The sequence below is a fragment of the Pseudophryne corroboree genome, chromosome 2 (assembly GCF_028390025.1).
Source record: "Pseudophryne corroboree isolate aPseCor3 chromosome 2, aPseCor3.hap2, whole genome shotgun sequence".
NCBI classification, from domain to species: Eukaryota; Metazoa; Chordata; class Amphibia; order Anura; family Myobatrachidae; genus Pseudophryne; species Pseudophryne corroboree.
The window spans coordinates 560,304,618-560,321,303 of NC_086445.1; the positions used below are offsets into that span (position 1 = coordinate 560,304,618).

At 47.3% G+C, this 16,686-nt stretch overlaps 1 pseudogene; it reads left to right on the top strand.

Moving 5' to 3' along the window:
* The first annotated feature begins 16,353 nt into the window (after window positions 1-16,353).
* Window positions 16,354-16,472, top strand: LOC135051552 (5S ribosomal RNA; annotated as a pseudogene).
* The last annotated feature ends 214 nt before the right edge of the window (window positions 16,473-16,686 follow it).

Sequence of the window (16,686 nt, forward strand, 5' to 3'; positions counted from 1 at the left end):
ACTGTTTGTAGTTTTTTCACACCATACATAATACCCTGTTTTACGGTATCTGTAGTATCAGCTAAATGTAACGTCTCCTTCATTGCCAAAATCATATAACGTGTGGCCCTACTGGAAAATACGTTTGAATTTCTACCGTCGTCACTGGAATCAGTGCCCGTGTCTGGGTCTGTGTCGACCGACTGAGGCAAAGGGCGTTTTACAGCCCCTGACGGTGTTTGAGGCGCCTGGACAGGCATTAATTGATTGTCCGGCCGCCTCATGTCCTCAACTGACTGTTTAAGGGAAGATAAACCATCACGTAATTCCACAAATAAAGGCATCCATTCTGGTGTCGACCCCCTGGGGGGTGACATCTGCATATTTGGCAATTGCTCCGCCTCCACACCAATATCGTCCTCATACATGTCGACACCACGTACCGACACACACCGCAAACTCACAGGGAATGCTCTAATGAAGACAGGACCCACTAGCCCTTTTGGGGAGACAGAGGGAGAGTCTGCCAGCACACACCACAAAGCGCTATATATACAAGGGATATCCTTATATTAAGTGCTCCCTTATAGCTGCTTTAATATATATATATATATAGCCATTAATGTGCCCCCCCTCTCTGTTTTACCCTGTTTCTGTAGTGCAGTGCAGGGGAGAGACCTGGGAGCCGTTCTGACCAGCGGAGCTGTGACAGAAAATGGCGCCGTGTGCTGAGGAGATAGGCCCCGCCCCTTTTTCGGCGGGTTCTTCTCCCGCTATTTTTCCAGTCAGGCAGGGGTTAAATATCTCCATATAGCCCCTATGGGCTATATGTGAGGTATTTTTAGCCTTGTATAAGGTTTATATTTGCCTCTCAGAGCGCCCCCCCCCAGCGCTCTGCACCCTCAGTGACTGCCCAGTGAAGTGTGCTGAGAGGAAAATGGCGCACAGCTGCAGTGCTGTGCGCTACCTTATGAAGACTGAGGAGTCTTCAGCCGCCGGTTTCCGGACCTCTCCACGCTTCAGCATCTGCAAGGGGGTCGGCGGCGCGGCTCCGGGACCGGACTCCACGGCTGGGCCTGTGTTCGATCCCTCTGGAGCTAATGGTGTCCAGTAGCCAAGCAGCAAATCCACTCTGCATGCAGGTGAGTTTACTACTTTCCCCCTAAGTCCCACGTTGCAGTGATCCTGTTGCCAGCAGGACTCACTGTAAAGAAAAAAACCTAAACTAAACTTTCTCTAAGCAGCTCTTTAGGAGAGCCACCTAGATTGCACCCTTCTCGTTCGGGCACAAAATCTAACTGGAGTCTGGAGGAGGGTCATAGGGGGAGGAGCCAGTGCACACCACCTGACCTAGTAAAGCTTTACTTTTTTGTGCCCTGTCTCCTGCGGAGCCGCTATCCCCCATGGTCCTTTCAGGAACCCCAGCATCCACTTAGGACGATAGAGAAATTTAAATGTTAATGAACCCCAATTTGAGGTCCAAAACACTCCTGTTTTCAGGAAGTGTAGAAATCGACCTAGTTGAATTTCCGTCGTGGAGCCTTCCTGGCCTCACCCACGCAACATATTTTCACCACATGTGGTGATGACGTTGTGCGGTCACCTCCTTCCTGGCTTTGACCAGGGTAGGTATGACCTCTTATGGAATGCCTTTTCCCCTCAGGATCCGGCATTCAACCGCCATGCCGTCAAACGCAGCCGCGGTAAGTCTTGGAATAGACATGGTACTTGCTGAATCAAGTCCCTTCTTAGCTCCCCAGGCCCTTAGTCCTCTGTGAGCATTTCTTGAAGTTCCGGGTACCAAGTCCCTCTTGGCCAATCCGGAGCCACTAGTATAGTTCATACTCCTCTATGTCTTATAATTCTCAATACCCTGGTTATGAGAAACAGAGGAGGGAACACATACACAGACTGGTACACCCACGGTGTTACCAGAACATCCACAGCTATCGCCTGAAGGTCTCATGACCTGGCGGAATACCTGTCCCGTTTTTTGTTCGGGCGGGACGCCATCATGTCCACCTTTGGTCTTTGCCAACGGTCCACAATCATGTTGAAAAAACTTCCCTATGAAGTTTCCACTCTCCCGGGTGGAGGTCATGCCTGCTGAGGAAGTCTGCTTCCCAGTCGTCCACTCCCGGAAAGAACACTGCTGACAGTGCTATCACATGATTTTCCGCCTAGCGAAAAATCCTTGCAGTTTTCACTGCCCTCCTGCTTCTTGTGCCGCCCTTCTGTTTACGTGGGCGACTGCCGTGATGTTATCCCACTGGATCAATACCGGCTGACCTTGAAGCAGAGGTCTAGCTAAGTTTAGAGCATTATAAATTTGCTCTAAGCTTATTTATGCGGAGAGAATTCTCCAGACTTAATCACACTTCCCTGGAAATTTTTTCCCTGTGTGACTGTTCCCCAGCCTCTCAGGCTGGCCTCCGTGGTCACCGGCATCCAATCCTGAATGCCGAATCTGCGGCCCTCTAGAAGATGAGCACTCTGTAATCACCACAGGAGAGACACCCTTTTCCTTGGATATAGGGTTATCCGCTGATGCATCTGAGGATGCGATCCGGACCATTTGTCCAGCAGATCCCACTGAAGAGTTCTTGCGGGAAATCTGCCGAATGGAATTGCTTCGTAATAAGCCACCATTTTTACCAGGACTCTTGTGCAATGATGCACTGACACTTTTCCTGGTTTTAGGAGGATCCCGATTAGCTCGGATAACTCCCTGGTTTTCTCCACTGGGAGAAACACGTTTTTCTGGACTGTGTCCAGAATCTTCCCTAGGAACAGTAGACGTGTCGTCGGAAAAAGCTGCGATTTTGGAATATTTAGAATCCACTCGTGCTGTCGTAGAACTACTTAAGATAGTGCTACTCCGACCTCCAACTGTTCTCTGGACCTTGCCCTTATCAGGAAAGCGTCCATGTTTCTTTTAAGAAAAATCATCATTCCGGCCATTACCTTGGTAAAGACCCGGGGCGCCGTGGACAATCCAAACGGCAGCGTCTGAACTGATAGTGACAGTTCTGTACCAGGAACCTGAAGTACCCTTGGTGAGAAGGGCAAATTTGGACCTGTAGGTAAACGTCCCTGATATCCAGTGACATCATATCGTCCCCTTCTTCCTGGTTCGCTATCACTGCTCCGAGTGACTCCATCTTGATTTGAACGCTTGTATGTAAGTGTTCAAATATTTCAGATCTCACCGAGCCGGTTGGCTTCAGTACCACAATATAGTGTGGAATACTACCCCCTTCCTTGTTGTAAGAAGGGTACTTTGATTATCACCTGCTGGGAATACAGCCTGTGAATTGTGTGAGGGGGAGACGTCTCGAATTTCCAATGTACACCTGGGATATTACATGTAGGATCCCGGAGTTCCCTTGCGAGTGTTGCTGAAACTCTTGAGATGACCCCCTACCGCACCTGAGTCCGCTTGTACGGCCCCAGCGTTATGCTGCGGACTTGGCAGAAGCCGTGAGGAGCTTCTGTTCCTGGGAATGAGCTGCTTGCTGCAGTCTTCTTCCCTTTCCTCTCCCCCTGGGCAGATATGACTGGCCTTCGCCCGCCTGCCCGTATGGGGACGAAAGGACTGAGACTGAAAAGACTGTGTCCTTTTCTGCCAATATGTGACTCGGGGTAACAAAAGGTGGATTTTTCAGCTGTTGCCATGGCCACCAGGTCCAATGGACCGCCCCTTTATACGGCAATACTTCCATATGCCGTCTGGAATCTGCCTCACCTGACCACTGTCGTGTCTTCGTCTGGCAGATATGTACATCACATTTACTCTTGATGCCAGAATGCAAATATGCCTCTGCGCATCACACATATATAGAAATGCATCCTTAAAATGCTCTATAGACAATAAAATCCTGTCCCTGTCAAGGGTATCAAAATTTTCAGTCAGGAAATCCGACCAAGCCCCCTCAGCGCTGCACATCCAGGCTGAGGCGATTGCTGGTCGTAGTATAACACCAGTATGTGTGTATATACTGTTATGATATTTTCCAGCTTCCTATCAGCTGGCTCCTTGAGGGCGGCCGTATCTGGAAACGGTAACGCCATGTTTTTTTTTATAAGCGTGTGAGCGCCTTGTCCACCCTAAGGTGTGTTTTCCAACTCGCCCTTACTACTGGCGGGAAAAAGGGTATACCGCCCATAACTTTCTGTCGGAGGAACCCCACGTATCATCACACACTTCATTTAATTTATCTGATTCAGGCAAAACTACAAGTAGTTTATTCCCACCCTACAAAATACCCTTATTTGTGGTACTTGTGGTATCAGAAATACGTAACACCTCCTTCATTGCCCTTAACATGTAACTTGTGGCCCTAAAGGAAAAATACGTTTGTTTCTTCACCGTCGACACTGGGGTCAGTGTCCGTGTCAGTGTCTGTCGACCGACTGAGGTAAATGGGCGTTTTTACAAGCCCCTGACGGTGTCTGAGACGCCTGGACCGATACTAATTTGTCCGCCGGCTGTCTCATGTCGTCAACCGGCTTGCAGCGTGTTGACATTATCACGTAATTCCATAAGTAAGCCATCCATTCTGGTGTCGACTCCCTAGAGAGTGACATCACCATTACAGGCAATTTTCTCCGTCTCCTCACCAACATTTTCCTCATACATGTCGACACACACGTACCGACCTACAGCACACACATACAGGGAATGCTCTGATAGAGGACAGGACCCACTAGCCCTTTGGGGAGACAGAGGGAGAGTTTGCCAGCACACACCAAAAGCGCCATAATGTATATAACAACCCTAGAAGGTGTTGTTTCTATATATGGGCTCTTAATATATAATTATATCGCCAATTTATGCCCCCCTTCTCTTTAACCCTGTTTCTGTAGTGCAGGGGAGAGTGGGAGCCTTCCTCACCAGCGGAGCTGGTCAGGAAAATGGCGCTGAGTGCTGAGGAGAATAAGCTCCGCCCCTTTCACGGCGGGCTTTTCTCCCGGTTATTAGGAAAACTGGCCTGGGTTAAATACATACATATAGCCTTAATGGCTATATGTGATGTATTTATTTGCCAAATAGGTATTTATATTGCTGCCCAGGGCGCCCCCAGCAGCGCCCTGCACCCTCCGTGACCGTGTCAGTGAGCCGTGTAGCAACAATGGCGCACAGCTGCAGTGCTGTGCGCTACCTCTCTGAAGACTGTGAAGTCTTCTGCCGCCTGTTTCCGGACCTCCGTTCCGCCGTCTTTCTTCAGCGTCTGTAAGGGGGATCGGCGGCGCGGCTCCGGGACGAACCCCAGGCTGACCTGTGTTCCGACTCCCTCTGGAGCTCAGTGTCCAGTAGCCTAAAACTTCAATCCTCCTGCACGCAGGTGAGTTGCAAGTCTCTCCCCTAAGTCCCTCGTTGCAGTGATCCTGTCGCCAGCAGGAATCACTGATTAGAAACCTAAAAAAAAAAAAAAACTTTACTAAACAGCTCCTTAAGAGAGCCATCCAGTTTGCACCCTTCTCGGACGGGCACAAAAACCTAACTGAGGCTTGGAGGAGGGTCATAGGGGGAGGAGCCAGTACACACCATGTGACCTAAAAAGCTTTTTAGATGTGCCCTGTCTCCTGCGGAGCCCGCTATTCCCCATGGTCCTGACGGAGTCCCCAGCATCCACTAGGACGTTAGAGAAAACGGGTGACCCTCCCGGCCCCCCGGAAGAGCAGGCAAGTCTCCCGATATCCGCGGGTCACCCCCTGCCCGCCGCCCACTTAACGAGTAAAGTGGGCGTTCCGGGCAGGCGATGATGCGATTCTTGATGAATCGCGTCATCGTAACCACGCCCCCTGCTGTATAATTCCGGTAATCGCGGCATTACACAGCGGGGGGCGTGGCTTTAATGACGCGGTCCAGAAGCCATGCCCCGTTTCGCCTCTGGCCCGCCTCCGTACCGCCTCTGGCCCGCCCCCCTGTCACGTCACCTCACTGCCCGCCCCCCCTGCTGAGCCGACGGGCTGCTCTCTCCCGGAGAGAGCAGCCCAGAAGTCGGCAACTATGCCATACAGTGACTGGAGTGTGTGAGTTGATGTGGAGCAATGACGCACAGCTGCAGTGCTGTGCGCTACCTCTGTGAAGCTGAAGGCTTCTGCCGCCTGAGACGTCTTCTTGCTTCTGTTCTTCTGGCTCTGTGAGGAGAACGGCGGCGTGGCTCCGGGGGTGAACCTGTGTTCACCCCCTCTGAAGCTAATGGTGTCCAGTAGCCGAGGAAGCAGATCCTATCAGTTAAGTAGGTCTGCCCCTCTCTCCTCAGTCCCTCGATGCAGGGAGCCTGTTGCCAGCAGTGCTCCCTGTGAAAAAGTAAAAATCCAAACAAAAATGCTTTCTGTAGCAAAGAACTCAAGAGAGCTCCCTGCAGTGCGCCCTTCATCCTCTGGGCACAGTGTAAAACTGAGGTCTGGAGGAGGGACATAGAGGGAGGAGCCAGGGCACACCCAGAATCCAAAGCTTTCTTAAAGTGCCCTATCTCCTGCGGAGCCCGTCTATTCCCCATGGTCCTTATGGAGTGCCCAGCATCCTCTAGGACGTTAGAGAAAGCTAGTAGGAGTGTTAAGACAATCAATAAAGAGCAATTGATTTTTGAAAAAAAGCGAAAGAAACAGGATGTTCATACTATAAGATTTGTAAGTGGTTTCTGCCAAGAATGGCTTCATGTAAAACAAGCCATTCAAAAACACTGGGCAATTCTACATTTGGATCCCATTCTATCTGAAAAACTTGGGACCCAAGTTTCAATGAGCTGGAGGAGATCGAGGAATTTAAAAGACAGGCTGGTCACTAGTCACTTCCAGCAATTCAGCGATAAAACACTTGAGACAATAGGCACACATTCATGCGGCCACTGTAAAGCGTGCAAATTCATCCACAAGACTGATAATATTCAGGACCGCTACAGTAAAAATATTAAATTCAGACATTTCATCAATTGTTCTACAGAAGGGGTGATTTACTGCATTACTTGTGGCTGTGGCAACCGGTATGTAGGAATGACCACACAACCTTTGAAGCAAAGGACACTGGAACATGTAGGATCCATACGTAATGCGACCAAAGATCTAGAAAAAAATAAGATTTTACTTACCGATAAATCTATTTCTCGTAGTCCGTAGTGGATGCTGGGGACTCCGTCAGGACCATGGGGATTAGCGGCTCCGCAGGAGACAGGGCACAAAAATAAAGCTTTAGGATCAGGTGGTGTGCACTGGCTCCTCCCCCTATGACCCTCCTCCAAGCCTCAGTTAGGATACTGTGCCCGGACGAGCGTACACAATAAGGAAGGATTTTGAATCCCGGGTAAGACTCATACCAGCCACACCAATCACACCGTACAACTTGTGATCTGAACCCAGTTAACAGTATGACAACGTAGGAGCCTCTGAACAGACGGCTCACAACAAGAACAACCCGATTTTTTTGTAACAATAACTATGTACAAGTATTGCAGACAATCCGCACTTGGGATGGGCGCCCAGCATCCACTACGGACTACGAGAAATAGATTTATCGGTAAGTAAAATCTTATTTTCTCTAACGTCCTAGTGGATGCTGGGGACTCCGTCAGGACCATGGGGATTATACCAAAGCTCCCAAACGGGCGGGAGAGTGCGGATGACTCTGCAGCACCGAATGAGAGAACTCCAGGTCCTCTTTAGCCAGGGTATCAAATTTGTAGAATTTTACAAACGTGTTCTCCCCCGACCACGTAGCTGCTCGGCAGAGTTGTAATGCCGAGACCCCTCGGGCAGCCGCCCAGGATGAGCCCACCTTCCTTGTGGAATGGGCCTTGACAGATTTAGGCTGTGGCAGGCCTGCCACAGAATGTGCAAGTTGAATTGTGCTACAAATCCAACGAGCAATCGTCTGCTTAGAAGCAGGAGCACCCAGCTTGTTGGGTGCATACAGTATAAACAGCGAGTCAGATTTTCTGACTCCAGCCGTCCTTGAAATATATATTTTCAATGCCCTGACAACGTCCAGCAACTTGGAATCCTCCAAATCGCTAGTAGCCGCAGGCACCACAATAGGCTGGTTCAGGTGAAACGCTGACACCACCTTAGGCAGAAAATGAGGACGCGTCCGCAGTTCTGCCCTGTCCGAATGGAAAATCAGATATGGGCTTTTATACGATAAAGCCGCCAATTCTGACACTCTCCTGGCTGAAGCCAGGGCCAGTAGCATGGTTACTTTCCATGTAAGATATTTCAAATCCGCCGATTTGAGTGGCTCAAACCAATGGGATTTGAGAAAATCCAAAACTACATTAAGGTCCCACGGAGCCACTGGGGGCACAACCGGGGGCTGTATATGTAGTACTCCTTTTACAAAAGTCTGGACTTCAGGAACTGAAGCCAATTCTTTCTGGAAGAAAATCGACAGGGCCGAAATTTGAACCTTAATGGACCCCAACTTGAGGCCCATAGACAATCCTGTTTGCAGGAAATGTAATGTAGGAATCGACCCAATTGAAATTCCTCCGTGGGGGCCTTCCTGGCCTCACACCACGCAACATATTTTCTCCAAATGCGGTGATAATGTTGTGCAGTCACCTCCTTCCTGGCTTTAACCAGTGTAGGAATGACCTCTTCTGGAATGCCTTTTTCCCTTAGAATTCGGCGTTCAACCGCCACGCCGTCAAACGCAGCCGCGGTAAGTCTTGGAATAGACACGGTCCCTGCTGAATCAGGTCCCGTCTTAGAGGTAGAGGCCACGGATTTTCCGTGAGCATCTCCTGAAGTTCCGGGTACCAAGTTCTTCTTGGCCAATCCGGAGCCACGAGTATCATTCTTACTCCCCTTTGCCATATAATTCTCAGTACTTTGGGTATGAGAGGCAGAGGAGGAAACACATACACTGACTGGAACACCCACGGTGTTACCAGAGCGTCCACAGCTATTGCCTGAGGGTCTCTTGACCTGGCGCAATACCTGTCCAGTTTTTTGTTGAGGCGAGACGCCATCATATCCACCTTTGGTTTTTCCCAACGGTTCACAATCATGTGGAAGACTTCTGGATGAAGTCCCCACTCTCCCGGGTGTAGATCGTGTCTGCTGAGGAAGTCTGCTTCCCAGTTGTCCACTCCCGGAATGAACACTGCTGACAGTGCTATCACATGATCTTCCGCCCAGCGAAGAATCCTTGCAGCTTCTGCCATTGCTCTCCTGCTTCTTGTGCCGCCCTGTCTGTTTACGTGGGCGACTGCCGTGATGTTGTCCCACTGACCCTGAAGCAGGGGTTTTGCCAGGCTTAGAGCATTGTAAATCGCTCTTAGCTCCAGTATATTTATGTGAAGAGACATCTCCAGGCTTGACCATACTCCCTGGAAGTTTCTTCCCTGTGTGACCGCTCCCCAGCCTCTCAGACTGGCATCCGTGGTCACCAGGACCCAGTCCTGTATGCCGAATCTGCGGCCTTCTAACAGATGAGCACTCTGCAACCACCACAGAAGAGACACCCTTGTCCGTGGCGATAAGGTTATCCGCTGATGCATCTGCAGATGCGATCCGGACCATTTGTCCAGCAGATCCCACTGAAAAGTTTGTGCGTGGAATCTGCCGAATGGGATTGCTTCGTAAGAAGCCACCATCTTTCCCAGGACTCTTGTGCATTGATGCACAGACACTTTTCCTGGTTTTAGGAGGTTCCTGACAAGTTCGGATAACTCCTTGGCTTTCTCCTCCGGAAGAAACACCTTTTTCTGAACCGTGTCCAGAATCATTCCCAGGAACAGCAGACGTGTTGTCGGGGTCAACTGAGATTTTGGAAAATTCAGAATCCACCCGTGTTGTTGCAGCACTACTTGGGTTAGTGCTACTCCGTCCTCCAGCTGTTCTCTGGACCTTGCCCTTATCAGGAGATCGTCCAAGTAAGGGATAATTAATACGCCTCTTCTTCGCAGAAGAATCATCATTTTGGCCATTACCTTGGTAAAGACCCGAGGTGCCGTGGACAATCCAAACGGCAGCGTCTGAAACTGATAATGACAGTTTTGCACCACGAACCTGAGGTACCCTTGATGTGAAGGGCAAATTGGGACATGCAGGTAAGCATCTTTTATGTCCAGGGACACCATAAAGTCCCCTTCTTCCAGATTCGCTATCACTGCTCTGAGTGATTCCATCTTGAACTTGAATTTTTGTATGTACAGGTTCAAAGATTTCAGATTTAGAATAGGTCTTACCGAGCCGTCCGGCTTCGGTACCACAATATAGCGTGGAGTAATACCCCTTTTCCTGTTGTAGGAGGGGTACCTTGACTATCACCTGCTGAGAAAACAGCTTGTGAATGGCTTCCAATACCGTCGCCCTGTCTGAGGGAGACGTTGGCAAAGCAGACTTTAGGAACCGGCGAGGGGGAGACTTCTCGAATTCCAACCTGTAACCCTGAGATACTACCTGCAGGATCCAGGGGTCCACCTGTGAGCAAGCCCACTGCGCGCTGAAATTCTTGAGTCGACCCCCCACCGTTCCTGAGTCCGCTTGTAAAGCCCCAGCGTCATGCTGAGGGCTTTGCAGAACCCGCGGAGGGCTTCTGTTCCTGGGAAGGAGCTGCTTGCTGCCCTCTCTTACCCTTTCCTCTGCCTCAGGGCAGATATGACTGTCCTTTTGCCCGCTTCTTATAGGACCGAAAGGACTGCGGCTGAAAAGACGGTGTCTTTTTCTGTTGGGAGGGGGTCTGAGGTAAAAAAGTGGATTTCCCGGCAGTTGCCGTGGCCACCAAATCCGATAGACCGACGCCAAATAATTCCTCCCCTTTATACGGCAATACTTCCATATGCCGTTTGGAATCCGCATCACCTGACCACTGTCGTGTCCATAAACTTCTTCTGGCAGATATGGACATCGCACTTACTCTCGATGCCAGAGTGCAAATATCCCTCTGAGCATCTCGCATATAAAGAAAAGCATCCTTTAATTGCTCTAAAGTCTGTAAAATACTGTCCCTATCCAGGGTATCAATATTTTCAGTCAGGGAATCCGACCAGACCACCCCAGCACTGCACAACCAGGCTGAGGCGATGGCTGGTCGCAGTATAACACCAGTATGTGTGTATATACTTTTTAGGGTAGTTTCCAGCCTCCTATCAGCTGGATCCTTGAGGGCGGCCGTATCAGGAGACGGTAACGCCACTTGTTTTGATAAGCGTGTGAGCGCCTTATCCACCTTAGGGGGTGTTTCCCAGCGCGCCCTAACCTCTGGCGGGAAAGGGTATAATGCCAATAACTTTTTTGAAATTAGCACTTTTCTATCTGGGTTAACCCACGCTTCATCACATACATCATTCAATTCCTCTGATTCAGGAAAAACTACAGGTAGTTTTTTCACCCCCCACATAATACCCCTTTTTGTGGTACTTGTAGTATCAGAGATATGCAAAGCCTCCTTCATTGCCGTGATCATATAACGTGTGGCCCTACTGGAAAATACGTTTGTTTCTTCACCGTCGACACTAGATTCAGTGTCCGTGTCTGTGTCGACCGACTGAGGTAAAGGGCGTTTTACAGCCCCTGACGGTGTCTGAGACGCCTGGGCAGGTACTAACTGGTTTTCCGGCCGTCTCATGTCGTCAACTGATTTTTGTAATGTGCTGACATTATCACGTAATTCCATAAACAAAGCCATCCATTCCGGTGTCGACTCCCTGGGGGGTGACATCACCATTACCGGCAATTGCTCTGCCTCCACACCAACATCGTCCTCATACATGTCGACACACACGTACCGACACACAGGGAATGCTCTATTGAAGACAGGACCCCACTAGCCCTTTGGGGAGACAGAGGGAGAGTTTGCCAGCACACACCCAAGCGCTATAATATATATGGGAACAACCCTATATAAGTGTTGTATCCTTATAGCAGCTTAAATATAGTAATATCGCCAAAAAAAAGTGCCCCCCCTCTCTATTTTACCCTGTTTCTGTAGTGCAGTGCAGGGGAGAGTCCTGGGAGCCTTCCTCACAGCGGAGCTGAGCAGGAAAATGGCGCTGTGTGCTGAGGAGAATAAGCCCCGCCCCCTATTTCGGCGGGCTCTTCTCCGGAGTTTGTGAGATCTGGCAGGGGTTAAATACATCCATATAGCCTCAAGGGCTATATGTGATGTATTTTTTAGCCATAAAAAGGTATTATACATTGCTGCCCAGGGCGCCCCCCCCAGTGCCCTGCACCCTCCGTGACCGCTGTGTGAAGTGTGCTGACAACAATGGCGCACAGCTGCAGTGCTGTGCGCTACCTCAGGAAGACTGAAAAGTCTTCTGCCGCCTGCTTCTGGACCTCTTCCATCTTCGGCATCTGCAAGGGGGGTCGGCGGCGCGGCTCCGGGACCGGACTCCATGGCTGGGCCTGTGTTCGATCCCTCTGGAGCTAATAGTGTCCAGTAGCCTAAGAAGCCAATCCATCCTGCACGCAGGTGAGTTGACTTCTCTCCCCTAAGTCCCTCGATGCAGTGAGCCTGTTGCCAGCAGGACTCACTGAAAATAAAAAACCTAAAAACTTTTTCTAAGCAGCTCTTTAGGAGAGCCACCTAGATTGCACCCTGCTCGGACGGGCACAAAAACCTAACTGAGGCTTGGAGGAGGGTCATAGGGGGAGGAGCCAGTGCACACCACCTGATCCTAAAGCTTTATTTTTGTGCCCTGTCTCCTGCGGAGCCGCTAATCCCCATGGTCCTGACGGAGTCCCCAGCATCCACTAGGACGTTAGAGAAATGATGAAACTCACCTCTGTGGCATGACGCTTCTTATTCAACCATGCAGGGCGGTGGGACGAACTCAAAGTCTGTGGTCTAGATAAAGTCCAAATGGGAATACGAGGAGGAGATTGGACCAATACCTTGTTACGCAAAGAATGTGAATGGACTTTTAAAGTGGACTCATTGAATCCAGGAGGACTTAACGAAACCATGAACTTTGGAGCATTTCTTCCAATCTAAATTAGTCTATATCCTATTTCAGATACTCACTATATAGGCTAGAACTTCATCTAACTTTATACATGCACCGCATTCTGGTTACACTTTACATATAGATTCATTTTTTCATTCTATTTCACTTTTATATCACATCACATTTTATAATTTTTATTAATTTTTTTCACTTTTACTTTTTCTTTATCAACACAAATAAATATACATTTTTTGTTATGTATGTATCCATAGCTTTTCTATTTTCTTCTCACTTATTACTGTATCTTTGCACTGGTAATTCAACATATTACAGTCACATCATCAACTATTACCTACACACATCTTCTGCACACATTTCACATTGACTGCCTGTTAACAGTCACCATAGTATACATATTGGTATGTTAACGTATTACAAATCTTATCACGCATATGACAGGGGGTTATCACTTGTTTCATATCATATTGAGGGGTCTATTCATGCAGCAGAGAAAAGCCCTGTTTTGCGTTAAACAGGGCTTTTCTCTGCTTACCGCAATTCACAGAGCGGGTTACCGCGGAGAACGTTATTACTTCTCCAGCGGTATCCCTGCTCTGTGCTGGAATCGCAGTACCATACACTTGTATGGTATCTGCAATTCATGTAGAAGCGGAAAGCTCAGCTTTCCGCTTCTCTTCTCTGTGCCGCTTCGCCACCTGAGGATGGCGTAGTATCTACCTGCCTGACGCTAAGCCTGTTCTTTCCCCTGCTTCGGTACTAGTCGCTCCGTCCCGCAAGCCCCGCCCCTTTTACCCAGCTCGCACTGCTTCCGGCTTGTGAGGAATCTCCTTAGCAACCACTTGACGGGCAGCTCGCCAAGCATGAGGTGCGCATGCGCCAGAGGCAGATCGGCGTAGTAGGCACGGCAGAAGCAGAGAAGAGGACATCGTGGATGGCCAGTTTAGCACTACGTGACAGAGTTCAGGAAGAGATTAATGAATTGCGGTAAAGATAAGTTAAAAACCCGCACATACGAATGCGATGCTTGGTGATAAGTTAGACCAAAACATTGCATTTGTACATGAATAGACCCCTTAATGTTATGGTCTAATAATTGTTACACACAGATCTTTTCTGTATGACATACACACTTCATTGTCTTTCTTTCTATACTTTCACATACCTACATGTTTTCTTCTCTTGCTCGTCTCAATTTTATGCACATTTCATATGATCATGTTACACATCCATACATACAATTTCTTTTTTACACTAAATTTGACTAACATGTACCACATTAATTAACCTTAATATGGTTAATATTTTTCTTTAGCACACATATAGTAACCAATGAATTAACATCTTTAGCAACAATGTTAGTTATATCCCTAGTTTTATTTTCCTTTTGTGCTGTCCATCAGCAATAATAATCAATAGTTTGAATATTATTATCTGTTAATTAACATCTTTAAGCAACAACGCTAATGATATCCTTGGGCTCGTCTCCCCTATGTGATATTTATCATTAATGATAGAGGTCATTACGTATGAATACTATTCATCTTGTATGTATCTCACGTAATTGTGAGTTTCTTTTCCTCTATACAAACCTTGTATTCCCTTATGTAAATATGTATATACCTCCTCTTTCTTATATTCAGGTGTCTAATATATATATATATATATATATATATATATATATATATATTTTAAAATTATTATTTTTAATTTTTATTTTGTAGCAATTTTTAAGGCACTAGTGCAGAGGTTCCCAAACTGTGTGCCGCGGCACCCTGGGGTGCCTCGGGACACTTGCAGGGGTGCCCTGGGTTGGTGGTCCAGGACCAATTCAAATTATTCATGGTCAATATAATAGGCAAAACCAGTGCTGGTGGTTGCCAGTCATAAAATATGTGGCCAAACAGAAGCAAATCTTGTCCCTCACCACACAACTGACCCTAAGGATGACATATAAACGCGATCTACTTAATGTAATATTTCTTTCTGAATTTCTGAATAAGACATTTTTGGCCATGGGGTGCCGTGAAAAAAATTCTGATATTCTAGGGCGCCGTGATTCAAAAAAGTTTGGAAACCACTGGACTAGTGCAATATATTTCACAACTACTCCTAGATTAAAGCTCATCATTTAGCTTCAACCAAATACAGGCACAGCGTGATTAACAACCCTGCTCCGCTGTGATTATTAAGCTGGGAGAGCCGTGATTGGTGGCCTCCCAGATATAGTTGAGCTCCGTATGCCTACTGCTCACGCTACTCGTGAACAAGCTCCAGTGAAACGTATGTCGGGTGATGTGAACTCGGTCATGGAGGGCACGTCCACGTGACTGGCAGGAAACCGGCAGGACGCATTAGGCGATCCACAGAGTCACATACCGCGTGCATGTTAGCGGCCAGCGGCAGACCATAAGCAGGGATACACAAAGGGAAACTAAGTATCTTTATCTTTATTTTTCTTTCAGCAATTTGCTATAAATTATCACTTAGAAGTTAATATTACCCTTATTCCCTGGCTATGTTCAGCTCTATGTATTGTGTTACCAGACACGCCGGCTCCTTAGTAAGTACATGGTAATCACTAACTTTTGGTGCTTCAGCTGTTACAGTGATCAATTTTCTTCAAGCTGCTTTATACTATTTCAGCACAGCTCACTTTAGATACAAGTCAATGTATCATTATATTTATTTGTATGTGTCCAGTTTTAAGTACTAATGTGCATCATTAATTGCTACAAATTTATATCTGTAACCCTTTTTGTAAACACAGTGTAATCCATCCCAGCCTGACAGTGGCTCTTCGAGGATTTTTTGAAAACTATATGTGATTGTCCATCTTTCTTTCCCTATTCTTTATATATGACTGAATCGCACTTTTCGGATTAGCACTGAGACGTACTACTAGCGCTGTGTCATTGTGCACATCAGGGGTGTCTCTTTGCTACCATAAGTGCTGACTAGTCTGCTATTCTTCCTTCTGGCTGTATAATTGTACTCTCCCCTCTCTCATTCCCCATCCTATACCAATCCTGTCGGCATGATGGGAGAACAGCAGAAGGGTTAGTTGTTACAGTTTCAGCTTTTTTAATTTATATGGTTACATTCCCATTGTGGTTTCTTTGATTAGCAATTGTGACAGTCTCAGTTTTTTCAATGGTTTGTTCATACCCCTAATAGGGAGATTTGACCAATAACAGGGACACTACCGTCTTATATCTCAAAACTGGCATTTTTCAAGTCCACTAATACAAATGCTCTTTAGTCAAAACCCGCACTGACCATATGATTTAAACCCTTGTATATCCCTAACTTTGGGCTACAAATTGGTGAAATGATGGTCATATTAGTAACCATATAAGGGCATTACTGTAATCAGAGAAGTGAGGACTACGCAAAAAAAAAAACATTTTTATACTATTTCCTTTACAACAGCGACACCTTGAATCCATGGTTATATGTAACCTACTACCATACCATACTGTATATGCCCAATCTCGTCTGATCTTGAAAGCAATACAGTGTTGGGCCCGGTTAGTACTCAATTGGGAGACCACCAGGGAATGCCAGGTGTTGTAGGTTATCTTTTGTACCACACTAGCAAAAGGTTGATCCTGTATGAACTTGGATATATGTTAAGCATACATGTAATTAATGGATAACGATTTCATCAATAAATTCACAGATATATTTTTCTGTGGTTCGCGACTAATTTAGCTATTTAATTATTTTTTTGACTGTGTGTTTATATTAAAAATCTTTTTGTTAAAAGTTATGTTTCAATTCACTCATTATC